At 36.2% G+C, this 23,163-nt stretch overlaps 1 long non-coding RNA gene across 2 annotated transcripts in view; it reads left to right on the top strand.

Moving 5' to 3' along the window:
* LOC107506357 overlaps nt 1-23,163 on the top strand; it is a 118,729-nt gene that overhangs the window by 81,916 nt on the left and 13,650 nt on the right. For both annotated transcript variants that reach the window (XR_004952516.1, XR_001595902.2), the window contains exon 3: nt 22,152-22,262. This is a non-coding gene — a long non-coding RNA (uncharacterized LOC107506357). The remainder of the gene's footprint in view (nt 1-22,151; nt 22,263-23,163) is intronic.

The following is a 23,163-nucleotide window of genomic DNA, read 5'->3' as shown; positions in this document are numbered from 1 at the left end:
AATAGCCACGTAGGTCTCCAATGCTTCGGGATAAATTACAACTGAATGAGTGAGGTGCTTCCTAATTTTCTCAGTCATCTGAGAAATATTTATTGAAATAGGTGTGCTGAGGGCTGCAAGAATTGCAGAGGTTGAATGATTCTGGTTTTTATGGCGTCAGGAACTTTCATTGGCACGTATACCCAAAGAACTCTAGAAATGATACATGTTGGAAGAAGGAACAGACACGGGGCTCTGAAGGAACCAAGAAAGGCTGTGGCTGGGTCCCCAGGTGGGCTTCCTGGAAGAGGTGGGGAAGGACTTAGGCTTGTGAACTGGAAACATGGGGAGTGACCTTCTATGATAGGCACCCTTTGTTGTGAGGTGACTTCCTCTTATGGCAATGAAGTAGAATCTGTACTATAAAGCCATATAGTGAGTGCCTTTTTATCCAGAATCTATATCAAACAAAAACAAACAACCCCTTTTCCCCTCTGCAAAAACAAAACAAAACCAAAAAACCCTCAAATGTTTGTTTTCTTCCCATAGCATTTAAGTAAGTAATGTTCATAAATTGTTACTGTGAGGCCTAAGACTACCCTACAGGGCTTTCAGAATTAAAAGAATAGTAAAAACATATGGAAACCTTTTGTCAGTGTAATATAATCCTGATTCAGTGACTGTTAGTCATGGTTGAATATGAGGTGAGTATATGGATGGAAATCTTCCCAAACATTCTTGATGAATGGAATTTTCTAAAACAGAGCAGGAATGGACTCTATGAGGTTTCTACTTTAAATGGTTGTGCCTCTCGAAGCCTGATTCCAGGAAACACTGCAAGGAAGGGTGTCTTCCTCACCTTTCTATGTCATTAAGTCATTTAACAAAGTTTTGTTCTGTGCTGAGTGCTAAGAAGTACAAAGGCATATAAGACAAAATAGTGTTTTGAAGGAAGCTGAGGGAAGACAGATATGAAAGTTATAGTCAATCTACAAAACTCAGAGTAAAGTGAGGTGAGAAGAGATGAGTAATGTTAAATTTTAGGCTAACTTTGTTATTCTTTTAAATACAAAGGAATCCTGATAATATTTACAACGGTGGTGGATAAAATTCAGACACAGATTGAGTGTCCTTAGAATAGTGATGTGTCCCCAGCTCACAACGAGGAGAGTGAATTCAGCCTGCCCAGAGTGGGCGCTGATTGTGAGCACTGATTCTCGGGGGGCGACTCTTGTCCAGTCACAGAGCAGCACGGGTGAAGTGCTTTCACATTGTTCTCCTGCTCTTCGCATCTTTTTTCTCTATCCTTATTGCTAATAGAGCAACTTTGTATTGGTTCTCAGCTTTATCCTGGGCCTGGAGCCCTGAGCTCCCTTCTTGTAGGGGGATACTTGGAGATGATCATTTTTTACTTTCAATCCGAAGTGTATATTTTAAGTGATGTTCTTATAGCCAAACATATCTGTGCATTTGCCCTCAGAGCACTTGTTCTTCCATTGTGACTGGAAGCCCTACTCTGCTGCCTTCAGCACTGAGGGACTCATTAAAGGAAACTGGGTTCTGATAATTTGACTTTTTGTTCTGATAATCTTTACATACTTTGTAATAAATAGCTGAAACCATAAGTTTGGGTTTTATCTTCTAGAATTTTTAAAGGGTTAAGGTAGCAAGGGTCCCATACTAGTGTGGGGGCCTGGATTGTGTTCATGCTGAGCTTCAAACATTTTTGGACATGCAAGGTTTGGTGCTTGGAGGATAAACTTGACAGTGATGTATTTTCAGGAATGTCCACCTGAAGGCAAGAGAGCAGAGCAGTTCAGATTTAAGTCAAGAATGACAGCATCAGTGAGGCTGAGCAATTCTGAGCATAATCCTATTGTCTTCCCTGGGTCTAAGCAAAACAAGGCTGGGAGTGAAATTTGAAAATACTGAATGGGAGAAATTGCTCTAAGATGTTATATTCACAAGAAAACAGTTGGGGGACAGATGAGGCAGAATGCAAGTACAAGTGGGAAAGAAAACCCCTTTCTGATTTGGTGAAGAATGTGGTGGGCCCTGGGCATAGCGTGGGCTTCAGGACAGCAGCCTGTGCATCTTCCTGTCAGCCTCTTCTGCAGCCTCCACAGGGGACGCCGTGGGCAGTGGCTTCTCAGTGAGGCTTTGGAGGAGAGAGGAGATGAGGAGGAGGTAGAGCTAGAGGGCACCAGCACTCCCACACGCTCCACAGTTGTTGAGATAATAGTGCAAGCTGTGGGAGAAAGCTGGTTGTGGGAGTATGAGAAAGCCCCCCAGAAGTGTGACTGAAATTGTGATCTGAGACTTCTTTGGCTTGGGCAATGGCGAGAAGATAGGCAGCAGGAGAGTGAAGACCATAAATGCTCCAGAAATTGTTAGAATGTGACTGTTTACACAAAGGAACAAAAATGACCTTTATTTGTTCAGTCTTCTCTAATTGAACTTCCCAAGGTATTTCTTATTTTCTCCCTTAAATTTGCTTTCTACATAATTTGAGCTATGTATCCCTATCATCCCTTCCTACCCCCAAAATAAAGCATACCTATTACCTTGATCTGCCATGCTTTCCAGTAACAATAGTATTCCCAAGTTAGTGTATCATCATAATATATCATCTCTCATGACATATTTGTAGGTGCTATAATGTAGGCAGAAACATTTATAAAGTGAATAGAAGTTTTATTAAGGCTAATTCAGTGCTTATGAAAAGTGGGAAAGTGCTTCCCAGTGGAAGAGATGGATGTTTGATGCAGACTGTCTTTCTAATAAAATTATATCTTATGTATGAGCTTTTCCAATGAGATGTATTTTTAAATGTTTACAAAATGTGGCAAGATATATTGAAAAATTCATGTGAGTATTCTAAAGGAAAAAGCTTACATGAAAGATAGGATGAGAACATTTGATGGAGGTAGAAAAATGGTGATGCTGGTGGTCCAGCTGGGGTAATAATTCAGCTTTGGCACTGGCCTTCAGAATCAGGGTGGAGAAGATCATGACTGTCTCGATGTCTACTTCAGCAGTTTGAGGCTTGGTCTCCAAGTAACCTCATTCCTTTAATGACTCACTATGGATACTTTACTGTGAATTTAAACATGTATATGTAAATAGACCTGATATGGAACTCTTGCTCCACTGTGAATTGGAAACAATTATTTCTTCTTTTATAGTACATTACCATACAGAGTACATTGGCATGGAGGTACCCAATAATTATTTGCCCTTCTATTAGCCAGACTTTTACCAAAATAAGTCTATTGGCAAATTCCTAGAAAATCACAGTGACATACAAAAATCACCATTTATTTTTTCACTCATAAGTCTGTGGCTACCTCTGCTTCAGGCTTTGATATACATTTGTTGCATGTGAAATTATTCTGGAATCAAGATGAAGGGCAGAAGCTAACTGGGACATATTCTTCATTTAGAAACTTAGAGAAGCAGATGTTTGCAATGCTTCCCAAGGTCTCTGCCCCCATTCCATTGGTCAGAGCAAATCACATGACCAAATCTAAAGTCATCAGGGCAGAGAAGCATGCTCCATAGAAGTGAGTGTGGGAAGGAGTGAATATTTGCTAAATAATAATTAATCTACTACACTTTCCTTCTTACCCTCTTAAAGCTTTCAAAAAATATATTTCTAACTTGTTCTAAATCTAGTTCTAAGCCTACCACAAATGTAGCCTCTATATAAAGCAGTGCTTCTTCTTTATTATTCTAAAATTAAACCTTTATTAGCAAGACGATATTTTTCTCACTTCATTTATGATGCCATTCTAATCATTTAGGTTGATAGTTGCAATTTTAATTCTATTTAATCTGGGCCAACGGCCTAATTATTAACTGAGGGTTAAAGTTCTGTTGTCTCATATGGTAGCCACAAGCTATGTGTAGCTATTTAAATTTAGATGAAATAAAAAATTCAGTTCCTCCGTTACACTAGCCACATTTTGAGGGCTCAGTAGCTACCTGTGGCCAGCGATTAGGATGTAGCGGGGAACAGATAGAAGACATTTCCATCTTCATAGAAGGCTCTATTGGACAGCACTGGGTTAGATACAACAAAAGTAATCATAATGACCTTCATTTCTCTAGCACTAACTGTGTGCCAGGCACCCTGCTATGCATGCTACCTTCCTCAAGTTCATCCTTGCCACCATCCTGTGAAACCAGTATATTATTCTCATTTTTCTAATGAGAAAACTGATGCTTAGCAATGCTAAAAGTAGGAGTGATGGGTAGCTGGCAGTGTCATAGACATAGGAGAGCTTTGCCCCCAAAGCTCTGCCTCTGAGCCACTAGCACCCTCAGTTTTCCAACTTCTGGCCATCTCAAGAACAGATGCCATGATGTCCTAGCAGAGCAATGGCAGGGGCAGGATAATTAGTCCTGGGTAGTTTCTGGAATGACTAGGGACCAGATCAGGAACTGGCTGACTGGGTAGCACAGTAGTGATCTCCAGACCTCATAGTTGGTCTGAGGAGCCAGGAGAGGGCTGGGTTATAGTTGGTCCAACAGCTCCTGGAAAGAATCCCCTGCATTTTCAGACAAAGCAGTTCATGATTTCACCTGATTCTGTCCCAGTAACTCCTGCGGAGTTAAGTAATCTGTGTTCTTTTCTGCTAAAGGACCTTAGCAGGAGTACCTTTTTAGAGGAACTAAGTGCATTGGAGGAGAATCTGAACACTGTGGTCTCCTGAGCCATCTCCTCATTATCTTGGTCATGGTGAGGTCTCTGAGGCAATGTGGTAATAACGAGTGGCCGAGAGCTGTCTGAGAGACCAGACTTTGGAAATTGCTTGTGACAGGGGCCTGTGGGCCGATAACATTTTTGCCTCAGTTTTCTCATTGGTAAAATAAGGTTAAAATAGCCATCTCTCAGCATTTCTGTGAGGTCTAAATGGATTCTGTAGAATGCCAGGCACATTTATAGTAGAAACACAGTCACACACACATACTGAATGTGGGCGCCGTTCTACTCTTAATGTTTATAGGATCCCAAGGCCTAAAGCAAAGATGCTTTGTAGCCCATCCATCTTCTCATAACTTTTTCAAATATTTGAATCTGAAATATTGTTTATAGTCAGCTAAAAATATGGTAGCATTTTATTTTATTTTTAATTTTTCTTAACTATTTTTTTAAATTATTTTTTAATTGAAGAAATGATTTAAATTTTTTCCCCTGGGTAACCACTCGTCCATTGTCCATGTCCATGAGTCTCTGTTTGTCCTGTTCGTTTGTCGCTTTAGCTTTATATCCCACATATAAGTGATACCATGTAATTTTCAACTTTTCTATCTGGCTTATTTCTCTTAGTGTGACTATCTCAAGGTCTATCCATGTTGTTGCAGTATGTGGTAGCATTTTAATACTTAAACTTCTAATGTACATACATATTGCCCTTTTATAGCCACACCCCCTCCCTCCGACCCTCACTTTTTCCTTAAGCCCTGACAACTACTAATTGGATGCCTATTTCTATAATTTTATTACATTAAGAATATTATATAGAGTCAATCTAATCTGGTATGAGAAACATGCTGGTTATGGTGCTAAAGAAAAATGGATATTAACTGTTCTCTTTTACTGTTTCAAGAGGAAAGAACCTTTTTTACTCAGACTCATTCAATAGTAGACTGGTAATTGTTTAAATGGAAGTAATGAGTTAAGAGAAAAACCACTGGTGAGGTCTGAAAGTTTGTTTGATTTACACTGGAGAGAATAGTGTTGCTGGCAGAAGACAACAGAACAGGCAGGGGAAATGAAAGCAGAGAGTCTGCTGGAATTAGGGGCTGGGAGTATTCGGGAGTTTGTAGAAATGGAAAAAAAGACATGAGAAGAGTACATGCTATGCAAGAGCAAAACTGAGATGAGATAGTGGAAAAGAATTTTAGGAAGTCCTGTATGTTATAAATGGAATACTCCTTTGGTGATTTTAATAAAGCTATAGTTATTTTGTTTTATTATTATTTTTCAACTGTCAGGACTATTTTTTCCTTGAGTGTAATGTAAGACCATGCCGAGAATGGACCATAAAGAAATTGAGCTTCATATAAGAAAACTGGTATTTGACATAAGTAATATTTTCAGTGGGAAAAAAAAATGGATTAGGAGCTAGAGACTCATAGTAACAAAGTTATATCGTTGGAATTTAAGAAAATGAATGTATAGCTATAAAAGCTGAGCATCTCTGAGCTTATCTAGAGTTTACATCTGGCATTTGCTCAATAGTATTGACTTTTGTTTGCCTACTCTAATGGACACTATTATTTTTCATTCTTTTAACAATCACTTTTATCATCTGTTACTTAAACTACAGATAACTGAATTGCAAGCTGAGTTGCAAGCACCCTAGTTCTTCCTTCTATCTTCTCTGATGCATTTCAATTACATTATAACCAATAGTGATTTATAAAGCAGGTTAATTATATTACATTTAAATTGCAATTGGGGAAATTTTGATGTAGGAGAAAATTATTGTGAGGGGGAAAAAGGTGTTCCATTGGCAAAAATTTGGCATTTCTGTGTGCTCTATGCATATACCATTCTGTGCTTTACCTTTTCACTCTGTGGTGTACTTCAATGCACAAAAAAATTTCGATGAAATCCAGGTTATTTTTTCTTCTTTTTTTGCCTGTGTTGTTTTTTTGAATGTTTTGGAGGTCTTTTTTTTTTTTTTTTTTTTTTTTTTTTTTTTTTTTTTTAAGTAATTTGTTATTTCCATGCCCGTATTTTGAATCATCAGTCTGGTGTTCCTATCTTTCTTTAGATGTGGAGCCTGGATACCTTACCTTCTAGAAGGATTACCAGGTTTGGTGTGTGGGAGAACTCTGATTTTGGAGATTTATCACAGTATCTAAGAAAAAAATTATGACCAAAGGTAAAGGAATATATATAATTTATCAGCATTGAAACTTATCAAATTAAATATGCCTAAAAGCAGAAAACATGGTTTTCCTATAGGAGGTAAAAACCACCTTATGATCAAAATGTAATATTTAGGTAGTATGAGTATTCTGTTACCTATGAAAGTCATAGGCTAAATAAATGGGTTAAGGCTCCCACCTGTCCTTTTAACCAGTCCATATAATTTAGATAAAAGGTAATGTTAAATTTCAAAAAAATAAACTCTATGAGCCATTTCCATTGACAGGAAGGGATTTCTTTTGGATAATTTGTCACAATTACTTTAAAATGTTTCAGGAAAACTTACCACAAAGCTTATATGAAATGACAGCTTTCTTTATTACCATTTATAAAATCCCAAGCAGAAAGATCCTAATTGATTTAAAAATTATTCCGGCTTCACAGTCTGCTCACCTTGGGAGAGGTCAAGGGGAACGTCTGATTAGCACTCTGTGGTTGAGTGTTAATGACTGAAAAAGAACTTGCTGTGATCATGGAAAGTACCCAATCTCTGACGCTTATGGATACTTTCCACCATGAGCCCTGCTTAAGAGAAGTCTCCTGATCAACATAATCACGGAAAGTTGGATTAATCAGACATCAGCATCTTTTAGTAAAGGTCAAATTTATTCATGTGGAGGTTTACAGACCCTGTACCTAAGTGAGTGCAAGATGCATAAGCCTCCAAAACATTTTTTTCCTATTATTATTCCCACCTATTCTCAACCCCCACCCCCCACCACACACATTTCTTCCTTTTGGCTTATTTTTAACCTTCTCAATTCTTTTGTGATTTGCTGTCTGGTTGGGTGTGAGTGGCTCAGGGAATCCAAACTTAAGGGTGGAAAGTTCTCAGGGACCAGAGTTAGGCTGAGAATCGGAGCTGGGAAGGCAAACCAGAGTCCTATTTCTCTTTCAGAGTAGGGGCTGACTGTGCATGAGAAACCAGTTTGACAAAAACCAGGAAAACACAGTTACTGGATATTAGACAAGATAGAAAACCCAGAGTCCGGCACATTAGCAGGAGTCAGAAGACCTACAAGGACTCAAAGAACAAAAAGTTTGTGTAGAAATTCAATGCTGCAATACCTCTTTTAATTCACTTCCCCTTTTTAATACTAAGATTGTTGTTTTATGATGCAGGCTCTCATTTCTTGATTATACAATCTGGGTAACCTTTTAAATGGTATCTACCGTTCTTTCTCTTTTTGATTCATCACATCTCTGGAATCAAATTGGTCTTTTCAAAAGAAATAGCCTTCAACAGCTCCCCATAGCTTTCCAGATTAATTATATATGTCCTGTAGCTTGGATTTAAAGATGTATACTCTCATACTTTCATACCATTTTATAGTCTTATCTCTCCTTATTCTTTGATAATTACTTTAAGTGATATTCATATGGCTGGTTTCTGAATATGTCTGTGCATTTCCTCTTCCAAGTAATTTCTATCACTCTCTTTTTCTCTTTAGTCACAAACTTACTGATTATTTAAGCTTTGGTTTTTTTTTTTTTTTCAACTGCCACCTCTATTGAAGATAAATTTCCTTCTTTGGACTTTCCTTGTCTTTTGTGAATCAATACTGTCGAGTTCTTTCATGGTATGTTTTTCATATTACTTTCTGTAAAAAAATGATAGATTTACTTTTTTATACACTTTAATTACACCGGAGCTGTTTCATTTATAATGAATTATAAACAGAGCTCCTAGACCTATAAGTTTTTAAAGATCTTTTTAAAAAGTATTTTAAAGATATATACCAGGAAGGAATATATTCCTAGAAAGTATTCAGTCATAAAAAACAATTGAAAGCAAAGAAATTTCTAAATATGTAGATAATCCAAGTAAATATTTAATAAAAAAGTAGTAATTTTGACCAATTTAGAGGGTTTAAAAATAAATTTGAATGCCAATATTAGACAGTCAAATGCAAGGAAGATGGATTCTAAGGTTCTTTTAATATTCAGGACAAGGATAGAGATAATGACTTCACCAGTTCCAATATTTCTGTTAAAAATTTGAGGATGTCCATTGGAAGCAGAGAAAGAAAATCATTTCTTCTAATCAGTGAATAAAAGAAAAGGGAGTGAAGAAAATGTGATCAATTCAAAGAAAAGCAGAAAAGCACCCCCCTCTCAATTAAAAGACTGTAAATAGAACACATAAGTTGGTAAAAGTAAATACATCAGTAAATTGAATGAAAATATATAATCCTACTATATTAATTTTAAATCTATTTCATCTCAAAACCAAAATGTCATAAAATGTTTGAAAAGATATAAAAGGCAAACACTAATGCAAAGAAAGCTGGAAAAGACAAATTAGTATCAAATTAGACAAAAAAGCATTAATAGGAATAAAGAGGGTTACTATTTGATGATAAAAAGAACTATTCACCATGAAGATATAAAAATCTTGGACTTTTAAGCTCTTAGCGTATTTCAAAATTATATAAATTAAAAAATGGAAAGATTACAAAAGTAAAAGGATAATTCCATTTTACATAATGAGAACTTTTAATAAACCTCTCATTGATAAATTCCCTAGGGAAGAAAATAAGAATTAAAAAGATCTTGAATAACAATTATAGGTTATTGGTTAAACTCTGAACCTAATAATTAGAAAAGATACTTTTAAAAACACACATGAAACATTTACAAAAATTGATCATGTTCTAGATTACAAAACAAATCTCTACAGATGTAATTAGTTATACAGACCATGATCTTTGACAAAAATGCAATAAAATTAAAAGTGGATAACAGAAAAGACAAATGGACTAGTGAAACAGGTTAGAATCCAGGCATAGACTCATACAAATATAATCAACTGATTTTTGACAAAGGAGCAAAGGCAATACAATGAAGAAAAGTTCATCTTTTCAACAAACGATGCTGAAACAACTAGATGTTGCATGCAAAAAAATGAATCTGGACGTAGTTTTTATACCCTTTACAAAAATTAATCCTAAATGGATCATAGACCTAAATGTAAAGTGCAAAACTATAAAACTCTTAGAAGATAAAACAGGAGAAAATCTGTATGACCTTGGTTATGATGATGACTTTTTGTATATAACACCAAAGGCAATTCATGAAAGAAATAATTGACAAGCTGGACCTCACCAAAGTTAAAAACTTATGCTTTGCTAAAGACACTGTCAAGAGAATGCGAAGACATGTTACAGACTGGGAGCAAATATTTGCAAAAGACATACTGGTAAAGAACATTTATCTGAAACATCCGAAGAGTTTTTAAAATCCAACAATAAAAAGCCAAACAACTGGATTAAATACTGGCAAAAGACCTGAAAAGATACCTCATCAAAGAAGATACATGGATGATAAATAAACATGAAAATATGCTCTACGCTATATGTTATTAGGGGATTAAAAATTAAAACCAGTGAGATATCACTGTGCACCTATTAGAATGGCCAGAACACTGGTGACACCAAATGCTGTTGAGGATCTGCAATGACAGGAACTCTCATCCATCACTAGTGGGAAAGTGAAATGATGCAGCCACTTCGGAAGGCAGTTTAGCAGTTTCTTACAAAGCTAAGCACACTCTTATTTTATGGTTCAGCAAGCACATTCCTTGGTATTTACGTCCACAAAAAAAATTGCATGCACATGTTTATAGCAGCTTCATTTATAATTGCCAAAGCTTGGAAGCAATTAAGGTGCCTTTCAGTATGTGAATGCATAAATAAACTATAGTATATCCAAATGATGGAATATTATACAGCGCCAAAAAGAAATGAACTATGAAACCATAAAAAGATATGGGGAAACTTAAATACTTATTACTACGTGAAAGAAACCAATCTGAAAAGGCTACATACCATATGATTCCAACTATATGGCATTCTGGAAAAGGCAAAACTCTAGAGACAGTAAAAAGATCAGTGGTTGTCAGGGATTAGGGGAGGGGGAACTGAATAAGTGGATCACGGAGGATCTTTAGGGGAGTGAAACTGGTCTGTATGATATAATGATGAATATATGTCATTACGTATTTGTCAAAAACCCATGGGATGTACAACACCAGCAGTGAACCTTAATGTCACTATGGACTTTGGTCATATGCAAGTTCATTGACAGTAACAAATGTACCCCTCTGGTGAGGGAGTTGATAGTGGGGAGGATATGCATATGTTAGGGGAGGGGATTCATGGAGAATCTCTGTCTCTCACTGAATTTTCCTATGAACCTAAAACTTCTCTCAAAAAATTAAGAAAAGGGTGCAATATTTTTGCCATTCTTGGCTGTGAGTGTGTGTGGGGCAGGGTAATGAAAACTCTCTTGCTTTGTGATCAATCTTGCTGTGAATCTAAAACTGCTATAAAAATTTAAGTGTTTTTTTAATTGATAACAGAAAGGTAGTTAGAGAAATTCCACCCTGTATTTTTGGAAACTAATTATGGATTTAAGTCTGGTTATTAAAGTAAATAAAACAAAATTACTTTTTAAAGAGTAACATTATATTAATTTTCGATTATATGTAATTGTAAGAGAAAACAGAAATATTAATAAAACTGAAAAGCATATATAATATGGTATAAGTAAAGGAGGAGAGTATAAGTGTTCTAAAATTCTTAAATAGACTCAAAATGTATAATTTCATGCTTGATTGAAATTATTAGAAAAATACAGATTAAATAAAGGTTTTAAAAAAATAGAAGAAATTGGCTTCAGATAGGGTAAATCAATATTATAACAATGTGAGTTCTCCTAAATCAATCTGTAAACAATGCAATTCCAGATTATCAACAAACTTTTTCTGAAACTTGACAAAATGATGCTAAAGATTTTCTGAAAGTAAATGTGAGTATGAAAAGGAAATTTTAAAACAGGAAATATTAACAGAGCTTACCTCGATAAATATGAAAATGTGATTCTGAAATACTTTAAAGGTAAATTTAAAAAAATATAAAAAATTATATGATTAAAATGGCATTTAAAATCAATGAGATAAGTATGATTAATTAGAAAATATAGTTCTTGGGATATTGTATAGTTATTTGGAAAATAATAAACCTGAATTCACTGACATAAACTCTAGGTAGACCATAGACATATACACACTAACAAAAACCAACCAAACAAAAAACTATAAAAGCAAAGGAAGGAAGCACGGCTGTCTGTTTGTTTTTAAGTTGTATTAGGGTAGATGTGTCTTCCTACTTATGGATTGATATGAAGTCCAAAACCTATAAAGAAAATTTGGATAATGATGGACAAAAAAAAGAGCTACCACTATTTATTGAGCATTTTCTAAGTGCTAGGCACTGTTTGGGGCTCTTTCAGTTATCTTTTACTTAATACCCATAACCCAATGGGGCATATAGATTAATTACTATATCTCTTTTATGGATTTGGAAACCAAGGCAGAGGGAAGTTAAGTAAGAGTAAGTAAATGGTAAAGCTGTAATTCTGAACCCAGTAAGTTTGAATTCAGAACTAAGTGCAGTGTAAGGCACCTGCCTTACACAACACACACACAAAAATATGCACAGCAAAATTCACTATAAAATCAAAAGAAAAATGGCAAATGAGAACTTATTAGCAACACCCACCAGCAGCCAAAGGCCAATGTTCCTTACACACAATGAAATTAAAATTATAAGAAGACACACCATTTAAGAGACAGATGGACAAATTACACGAGGAGATAATTCACACAATGAGGAACACAAATGACTAATAAACATATGGCAAGGTCTTCATTCTCACTAACAATTAAAGTAGTATAAATCGAACAATGAGATAGCTTTTTCAATTGTCATGTTAATGTTTAAAATCCTGATAATGTGTTAAAAGTATGAATAAGTAGTTCTTTTACACTAATAATTGGTGGCAACTTTTGCTGCTACAGTGTTCAAAGTGGCATTTCAGCTATATCTATTAAAATAGAACATTTACAAAAGCAATTCTGTGGTTGGGAATCTACTTTATAGAAATATCTCCACATACAATCAGAAGTATATCCATCCATCTATCCTGTCTATCATCTATCTATATCTATATATGTAAGGTAGATTATTCATTACAGTATCATTTATAATGGCAAAAACTTGAAGCTATCTAAATATTCATTAATAGAGAATTAACTAAATTCAAAATAAACCAAAGAATTAATAGTGGTTATTTTCAGAGGGGTAATTGGAAGAAGGGGAGGGGGGAATTCTACTTTTTTCCCTTCTTACATGTCTTTATTTTAATGTTTTGCAAAATTAAAGAAGTACTTTTGCAGTCAGAAATAATAAGATTATTTTAAAGTTTTAGAAAAGCCTGCAATTGTTAAAACAGACTGAGAATACTAAATAATTATAAGTGGATGAGCACTATATTAAAAAGGTTAAATTATGGTGAAGGATAATTTCAGGAATCCAAGGATGGTTTAATATTAGAAAATTTATTTGTAATTTATCAAATAGTCAAAGGAAAAGTATATTTGACAATTTTAGTAGATGCCCAAAGACTTTAGATAAATATCAGTTCTGGCTTTAAAATATCTTAGACGTAGAAGGGTATCTCACTAAAGTGATTGAAACTATCTATATGAAACTAGTATCTACCATTATACTTAGTAGAAACCTCTAGAGTCATTTCTATGAAGTTTGTAAAAGAAAGGAAGGAGGAAAGGAAAGAAGGAAGAAAGGAAAAAAGGAAGGAAGGAAGGGAAGAAAGGGAAGGGAGGGAGGAAGGGAAGAAAGGGAAGGGAGGGAGGAAGGGAGGAAAGAAAGAAGGAAAGAAGGAAGTAAATCTCAAAGATGCCCAAGATCTCTTTATTCTCTTTTGACATGATTCTGGATGTTTCAACAAGAAAATACATAAATATAATTAGGGGAAAAGAAAAATATTATTTTTCTCAAAAGAAGTAACAGATAAATTACAACTAATAAGAGTTCAGCAAGGTGTTCAGTTACAAAATAAGTATATAAAATATCTGTAGCCTTTCCATATACAGTGAAAAGAAAAAGATTCCATTTATCTTCATAAGTAGTTTAACAGGTAGACAGAAAGTAGTCTACAGATATTTTGGAAGAAGATATTAATATTACAATAGCAGTTACCAAAATATTAACTGTGGTTATCATGGAGTGGTTAGTGTTGGATAATAAAAAATACTATTTTAAATTTCTTCTATTTGTTAAAAGTCTTATTTATCTTTATTTTTTATCTTATAATCTTTATATTCTGTAGCAAGCAAAATAATAAATTATTTTAAATATGCATTATAACCTGTGATAGCCAGATTCCCTAAGAACATCACCTGTAAATCGATAATTGCTACAGTAAGCCACATTTCAACTTGTACTAATGAGAAAATATCAAAATTTGCATAACATTTTGCCCAACATATGTCAATTCATTCTGTTGTTTTTTTTAAAAATAATCATGGGAGATAAGTGTGGTTGCTAATTCAGAATGAGATCCAGCATTTGTTCAGTGTATTTCAAACATTTTAACACATTGGAAATGTGCTGCTCATTTATCAAAGCATCACAGCTACTTCTATGAGCAATTTAGTGAAGTCATCTTTTGAATATTTAACCATACATAATAAAACGAAATGTTCTAAATTCTATTTAGTTAATCTTTTAAATAAACAAAATGAGGTTTGTTAGCCTTGACATTGTACGTATGAAGGAAAAGTACATCTCCACAATGAGATGAATTCTGACTTACTGTGTGGAGCTATGCCGTCACTCCTTACTAGTGTTTGTAAGGCCTGATGATCATATAGAATGTAATTGTGCTATTTGCTACAGTGCTGCAAAGTAAGTTAATTTTCATAAATAATACAACAGGGTGGTCTAAGAAGGCATTTACAGTACTTGACCCATTTCTTTTAAATTAACTGATTCCATGCACTTTGACATAAAGAGCTATGTAAATCTCTGCAATTGAGCTCAAACCCAATTAATTATTAAAAGCAAATTCTGAGGTAACTTTTGTTAGACATTTTTTTCTCAAAAGCTAACAGACAAGAAAGATCCGGGAAAGATGAAGCCAGGAGGGAATGAGAGAAAAGGACAATTCAGTGTGAGTCTTCTTATTTGAGAGAGAAATGTTGGAGATAAGCTCACATTTTTGCAGCCAACTTTTTTTTTTGGGGGGGGGGTATATATTAACTGTTCTTTTTTTTTTCTAGATTTATTGAAATAGTTGCTTATATTTACATTGTATAATTCAATGAGCTTCTTCCCCCTTACATATTTATTACAACATTGTTGACTATTTTCCTTATGCTACACTTTATATCCCTATCACTGTTTTGTAACTATCCATTTGTACTTAATTTCTTTGCCCTTTTTCACCATACCTCAAGTCCCCCTCCCATCTCGCAGCCCTCAAAATACTCTCTGTATCTATGAGTTAGTCTCCATTTTTGTTGTCATTGTTTATTTTGTTCTTTAGATTCTACATGTACATGAAATCATGTAGTATTTGTCTTCCTCTATCTGACTTATTCTGCGCAATACCCTCTACGTCCATCAAGGCAATATCTTTTACCATCCCATTCCTTTTAGTCTGTCTTCAGCTCTGAAGTGAGTCTCTTGTAGGCAGCATATGTAGGAGTCTGGTTTTCTTATCCATTTAGCTACCCTATCTTTTAGTTGGAGCACTTAATTCTTTTCCATTTAAGATACTTGTTGATAAATATGTAGTTATTATCATTCTTTATTCATGTTTTTGATATATGTTTTTCTTGAAGTCCCTTCATTTCCTGTAATACTGGATTAATTCCTTTAGCTTATTTTTATCTGGGAAGCTCTTTGTCCTTCAACTCTAAATGATTCCTTTGCTGGATAAAGTATTCTTGGTTGTAGAACCTGAGTTTTCATAACTTTAAATATTTCCTGCCAATCCCTTCTGTCCTGCAAAATTTCTTTTGAGAAATCAGCTGCCAGTCTTAATGAGTACTCCCTTATAGGTGACTAACTGCTTTTTCTCTTGCTGCTTTTAAGATTCTCTCTTTGTATTTAACCTTTGTCATTTTAATTATGATGTGTCTTGGTGTGGGCCTCTTTGGGTTTATCTTTTTTGGGACTCTCTTGAGTTTCCTGAGTTGTATGTTTCCTTCACCAGGTTAGGGAAGTTTTCCATCATTATTTCTTCAAATAGTTTTTCAACTTCTTCTCCCTCTTCTCCTTTATGTACCCAGACATTTTTGTATTTAATTTTGTCCCATAGGCTCCTTAAATTATGATATTCTTGGCTTCTTTTTTCTTGCCATTCTGATTGGGTGACCTTGGCTTCCCCATTCTCTATATTGGTGGTTCAATCCTCTTCTTCGGCATCTACCCTGTTAATGCCTTCTAATGTATTCTTCATCTTAGATAATGTTTTCTTCATTTCCAACTGATTCCATTTTATAATTTCCATTTCTATTTATATGTTATCTCTTTGTTAAAGTTTTCACCGAGTTCATCTACTCTTCCCCTAAGTTCATTGAACATCTTTATAACAGTGTTTTGAATTCCCCATCTGTTAGATTGTTTGACTCCATTTTTCCTTGGTCTCTGTTTTGTTCTTTCATATGGTTTCCGCTTCTTTGTCTTCCCATTTTGGCTGCCTTATTAGTGTGGTTTTGTGTAGTAGGCATCTAGTGGCACAGTCCCAAGGAGTTCAGCTATAGGCTAAGTTTAAGCCCAGCCTGTGTCTCTCCAAGGCAACCTGTTAAGATTCAGCAAGCAATCCATAGATGCTGTGCTATTAGTTGCCTCAAGAGGTTACACCATAAACTGAGGTCAGCTGCCACCAGTGTGGGTCTTGAAGCTGCTCAGCAAGGGACACAGGTCTCATCGAGGACACAACCAGATGTGGCTGGGGTATGGCCATGAGTTGGGGGAGGTGGAGTTTCATGGAATCCTCTGGGCGGAGCGACTTCTGTTATCCAGTTTGATGTCTCAGCTATGGTGGCGCTGTGACCACATGCTAGGATCGGGGAGGGCTCAACAGAGAAACAATAGATACCTCCAGCACTTCTACCTGGGAGAAAGTCTGACCTCTGGCCCTTGCTTCAGCAACTCCCCCTGTAAGTCCCTCATGTTCCCAATCAGTTGACCAAGCTCTGGTGCTCAGAATGAGTGGGTCTGTCACTGTGACAGTCCTTCGGACATGGCTCATTTAAGAGGTGTCTGCAGCTGCTGGCTGCCACTGCCATAGCCTCTGTACCATCTGCCGCTGGGAACCAGGCACCTGTCATCGTTGCCCCTTCCTACCTTCTGCTGTTGCAGATTAATATCTTATTTCTCTCCCTAGTTGTAGTGTTTCTGTTCATCTAGATCCCAGGCGACACTGTATGATGTTTCCATCACACCTTTAATGTAGACCCAAGAGGGATGAACAAAGCCTTTATCATCTATGCCATTTTTTAGGAGGCTGCCAATTTTTTTAAAAAACAGACATTTCATGATACTAGAGCTACTTGTAGGACTTAACAAGATTTAAATGTTTATCAAACTCACATAATCCTCATACATCACAACATCACTTACTGGAGTCTTTGGAGTGATACAAAATTAGGCAATGACTTGCATTTTTTACATAAATTTGTTACAATAGCATCTGTTTTTATTGATTTGTGAGATAATATTTTGAGTTGTAGCTTACAAAATTTGTGAAGCATTGCAGATTTCTTTTTTAATGAACAGTCTAATGAAGGACTAAAAGGCAAAAATGGTTTTGTGAAATAGAACTAAAGGACAGACAGTAGAAGTCAAACTCAGTCCTCATCACCAATATTTTATTTCTTGCGCTTTCATCTCCTATTAGTATCTCACAGGTTCATTTCCCAGTGCTAGTTTAAAAGAAAATTGATCCACCTAAGAATCAATTTCATAATAAATTTTGATTGGTATTAACAGCAACCCTACAATATGGTTTTTAGAATGTAAATTTATATTGATGTTTCAGGTGTTTTTGGTCACAGGCATTTTCATAGCATTAGATATTTCTTCTATTTCCCTGTCCTCTTTACTCCCCAGGTTCCAAAAGACCAAACCCACAGAACTCAAGCTGTTTAAGGAAAAGCGTATCATAAAGGCAACCAGAAAAAAAGAGAACCCCTATCAATACTCTAAAAGCAGAGTCTCTTCAATATGTTTACTATCATTATTTTTCCAAGGAACTTTCCCATTACATTCTCTTGCCAGAGTCAACATTTTCTTTTGCTTTGGAGAGAGGAAAAAATTTATGGAGTTGAACATCATAGGTTTCTGTTTTACTCACCAATGAAATGTCTTGATTTTAATTATTTTGAAAGACAAAAGATTTAATAGTTTATTGCCAAATGACATAAGACTGTTTATGCCTCATAACTAGAGTCATCAGTGGCATATCTTGAAACTTTTAGACTTGTATTTGCTATTATTTGAAAAATAGTTCATGTAGTGATTCTAAAAGTGCACATGTGCTTCAGGGAGAGTAGTAAAGGGAAACTTCCCTGATAGTATTTCTAAAAATCTTTTAAATCTGAGTCATTCAAATTATACAAATCTATATATTTTACAGTGTAGTGACCTCCCACATTTAACGATCTAGCAAAGGTTTTTGTGGAATCGGGAATTTTGGAAGATTTTAGAGGGCTTTAACAGGAAGGACATTTGGTGCACTGGAGAGAGTGGTGAACTAGCAATCAGCCTATGTGGCCCCTCCTGTGGGATGATTTGCTCCACTTCCTCAGGCATAGTCACCAGCACTGTTGTCCTTGGGTGAGGCATAACTAGAATGGGGCTTCTCAGGTACTGGTAATATTCTGTTTGATTTTGGTGCCAATTACGTGGGTGGGTTCATTTTATGAAATTAATTTATACATTTTTCCTATATGTATGCAGCACTTCAATTAAAAGTTTTAAAAATCTTGATGTCTAATATCTAGGAGGAAAAAACAGCATGGCTTTGAAAACAGCAGCAACAACAAAATCACTCCCATCCTACTCCCAGTGCTGTCCTGTGCACACTTCCATGGTTGCATTTTCTACATTGCATTCTGATTCCCTGTTGCATGGCTATCACCACTACCAGACTGTGAGCATCACTAGGGAAGGGAAGAAAATAGTTTTGCAGGCTAGAGCAGTGCCTGGCATTCAATTGGGTTCCCTATTTGATTGTTTAGTACATCAATGATTTAATGATGGAAGAGATGGATTCTGGTGCTTCACTCAGCCCCTGGGTAACTGTGTTGTATTGCACACACACCAAAACACTCTGGGTCTACTTGTCATGTAGAAAAGGAAGAGCTTTTACTTCAATATGGTTATGACTTTTCAGTTTGAGAATTCTATGAGACTGTATTAAAAATGCAATATAAACATACTGGAAATATTTTAGAATGTTAAATATATCCCACAGTGATTAAAATTAGTGAAAATAAATATAAGTAAAACATACAAAGTAAAAGATAGTTTCGAAATATAACTAGGGCTTTGATTTTTGAAAATAAAAATTGAATTAATTTTTGAGTGCCATATTTCCCAGTTTAATTCAATTTTTCATTGTCTGTAAGAGAAAAGCATTTTATGTAACTTGAATTTATGATGATGAAGCAAAAAAAGTAAGGAGTCAATTTCTCTTTTAAAAAATGTCCTTCTGGACAAGAAAGAATAAAAGAGACTGGATTTATTGTCCTACCTAAAAACTGGACAAAATATATGGAATAGTGGTTTTCAGACATTATATATCAGGCAGTGCATGATGCTGATCTCTGTGAGTGGGAAAACAAACAGGATGAACCATATGATTTCTCCAGCTTAGTGTCTGGAGTGAGGTTCCAGGCTGCCATGTAGGGAATAGGAACCCTGGGGAGCCCAGTGATCTCTGTGATTTGAAAAGATGGAGCTAGGAGACCAGGGAGGCCAAAGTGGCTCGAATTCACAAGAGAGAGTACTGGTGAAGAGGGAGCTGGACAGCGAAAAGGCTCTAGAGATCCACAGACAGTCCTCCTTGAGTCTTCATCTGACTACTGATGAGCTCACGAATGTGAGAAACTATCCAAGTCTGGGGGGAAGAACCACTGAAAAGGAGCAAATACAACATGTCTGAAGCTCATAGAGAGCTGGGAATAGTGCTCCTACCAGTGAGAGTAGAAAATATCAAAGGACATCAGAAAAATAAAGTATTTAAGAGTATCACCTCAGTAGTGTGATGAATTTAGACCTAGACAAAAGCTACTGAATCCTACCTCACAAATCTTAACAGCAAGTCTTGGAAAAAATCAAACTGTTTCCAAATAACATAACTGCATCCCAGAATAAAGCTCGAGAATATAGAAATATAAAAAATATCTAGCACTCATCAAAAAAAAATTCACCATGTCCAGCATCCAGTAAAAAATTACCAGGCATTGAGAGGAACAGGAAAATGTGACCCATATCAGTAGAAAAATCAAGTCAACAGAAACATTCCCATAAATGACACAGGTGGTAGAATTAGTGGCAAAGACATTGAAACAATTGCTATAACTGTATTACATGTGTTCAAGAAGATAGAAGAAATATTGCATATGTTAAGTAGAAATAGGGAAGATAAAAGAACCATATAAAATTTTTGGAGATGAAAATGCAAGGTCTAAAATGAAAAATACAGTAATTGAGATAAACAACAAATTATATTGAAGAAGGAAAAAACATTAGCAAACTGAAAGATATAGCAATGGAAATCATTTAATATGAAACAGAATAAAGATAAATAGAGCATGATCAAGTCACGGAACAACTGAAAGCAGCATAGTATATGTACCGTTGGAGTCCCTGAAGAGAGGAATGAGGGGTGTTTGATAAAGGTATTACTATGGATATGAACCACAACAGTCATCTTAACAGAAGCCAGGAGCTATTCTGCAGGACAAGGGAAAACTGATCATCTCTCACATCTCCCAAAGATTATTCAAGACCATCAGGTCTGCCGCTCTCATCATAGGCCCAGAGTGTAAGGGTTAGGAAGCAGAGCTATTTCAAAGGACGGGGCCACCACTCCAGTCCAAGATGCACCTGCATTCCAGCCCAGTCCATCAGGGGCGAGGCCCCTGCACTGAGCTGCAGCACAGGAGGGGCCCTGGAAGAGAGCCGTGGTGGACAACATCCTGTCAAGCCATAGAGATGACATTCTACTTCAGTGGGTCCGCAAGGCAGAACATCAAGCCAAAGATCGTTATTCCCAAGCCTTAAGATCTAATGGAATTTGCCTCGTTAGGTTTTGGACTTAGGATGTCACTCCTTTTTTCTTTCCTATTTCTCCCTTTTAGAATGGGAATGTCTACTCTATGTCCCACCATTGTATTTTAGAAGCACACACCTTGTTAGGTTTGAAAGGTTCACAGCTGTAGAAGAATTTTGCCTCAGGGTAAATTGAACCTCAAGTCACACACATCTGATTTAGATATTTAGATGATACTATGGACTTTAGGCTTAGAGTTGATGCTGGAATGAGTTAGAGTTTTGGGGTTATTGTGGGGGAAATAAATATATTTTACATGTGAAAAGAACATACATTTTGGGAAACCAGGGCCTCCATAACTGTAAGAAAATAAGTTTCTGTTGTTTAAACCACCCAGTCCATGGTATTTGTTATGGTAGCTTAAGCAGATAACAGACTATTAATTTATTTAATCATCGCAACTCTCTGAAGTAAGCAAGAGGAAGGAAGTGACTTGCCCATGGTCACAAAGTGACTTTGATCCTTGCAGTCAGACTCCAAGCCCATGCCCTTAACCGCTGTGCAATACATGAAAACACAAGAGTAAATTCTCAAGTGTAAGCTGCCTGTTCATACTGACAGGCCCACTCTAGGAGGAGGCTGCCATCTCACTGAGGCGCCTCACGTTTCGTGCTGTTGCTCCTCGTGGCCACAGCTGGTGGAGTCATTGGATCGCTTACTTATAAAGTGAAAAACAAAAAAGTTTGTGTTGTTTCTGAGCCCGGAGGAAAGGCCTCCATTCTGACGTGTGGGCTGGGCAGGCAGACAAAGCACTCAGTTTGGCTCCTTGACAATGAGAGGCACCGGAAGAGTCTGAACATGAATTCTTTATACCCCAGTTTGGGTAGCTGCAGAGCACCCCCAACAATGCTGCTCATGACCCTGAAGTCAGACTTCCCAGGGACACACATTACTGTACTCAAGAGGCCCACACCTATTGGGTTGTTGTGCATTCAGTGGTTTCTTCATCTTTCTCTAAATACATAATTGTTCTGTGTGTAGACATGGTGCTATGTCATTCTCTTTCCCTTGCGTACAGATGGATCATACAAAGGGCCCAGATGGGTTTCTGGTGACTTGAGGACAAGGCTTCAGCAGGAGATTATACTAATCACCAACTCATAGGCCTATGGGATTGAGTTCTATGTAGGTAAGTATACAGTGTCTTTTATAAAGACTAAATGAAATGCAAACATATTTTCATATTGTCATCCCTTTGAAGATATTTCTTTCAGAGCAAATAATTATCTCTAACTCATATATTCGGTCCATGCTTCATTTAGAAGAGTGTTTGTTTTTCTAAATCTAATCCTCAGAAATCAGCCATGAGGTTCTCAAATATTTCTCTCGTTAATGACACTTGATTTAAATTCAAATCCCATTTCTCAATATCTCTTTGAAGTAGTCAAGAAGCCATTGTCATTGTTCAATTATTCCTAGTATGTTAAGAGAGTTTTGAAGGTGTCTGTTGATGGGCCCTGCTCCTCTTTTGTCCTCACAACTCTCCATAGGAGGGAGGAGAGTGAAAAGTTACAGGGCCCTGCACTTGGGGGAAGGAGGGCTAACTGAGCAAGTCTAAGATGCTGATAGAGATTACAATACGAATACAGTGTGTTTTGGTCACAAGCATGCTATCCACAGTTCAGTTTCCTGAGGAAAGATGTTTGATTTTGAAATGAATATAAGAAAAATGATAAGTTGTTTTCTTGTGTAGGCTTTTTACTGAGTACTCGCAGTGTACAAGGATTCAGACTAAGTGCACTGACTTGTGCCATTAAATCCTTATAATAATCTCATGAGTATTATGATTCATCACCATTTAAAGGCGAGCAAATGGAGACTTAGAGGGGGTTAGATAACTTGCTTACTTAGGAGACGTAGGTTGGAAAGCTGGTTAGTGGCATAGCCAGGATTCGGATCCAAGTTGGTCCGAGCCCAACATAGTTTTTAGCCCCATGCAATGCTCCATTTATTCAACATAGGTTATTGAGGGGAATCAAAAGAGAAGTGTCAGAAAAAAAGCATGTTCTCACAAAAGAAAACAAGATCTT

This window comes from Rousettus aegyptiacus, unplaced genomic scaffold (assembly GCF_014176215.1).
Source record: "Rousettus aegyptiacus isolate mRouAeg1 unplaced genomic scaffold, mRouAeg1.p scaffold_m13_p_8, whole genome shotgun sequence".
NCBI lineage: Eukaryota > Metazoa > Chordata > Mammalia > Chiroptera > Pteropodidae > Rousettus > Rousettus aegyptiacus.
Note: the sequence above shows the minus strand (reverse complement) of the source record. Positions and strands in the feature narration are given on the sequence as shown.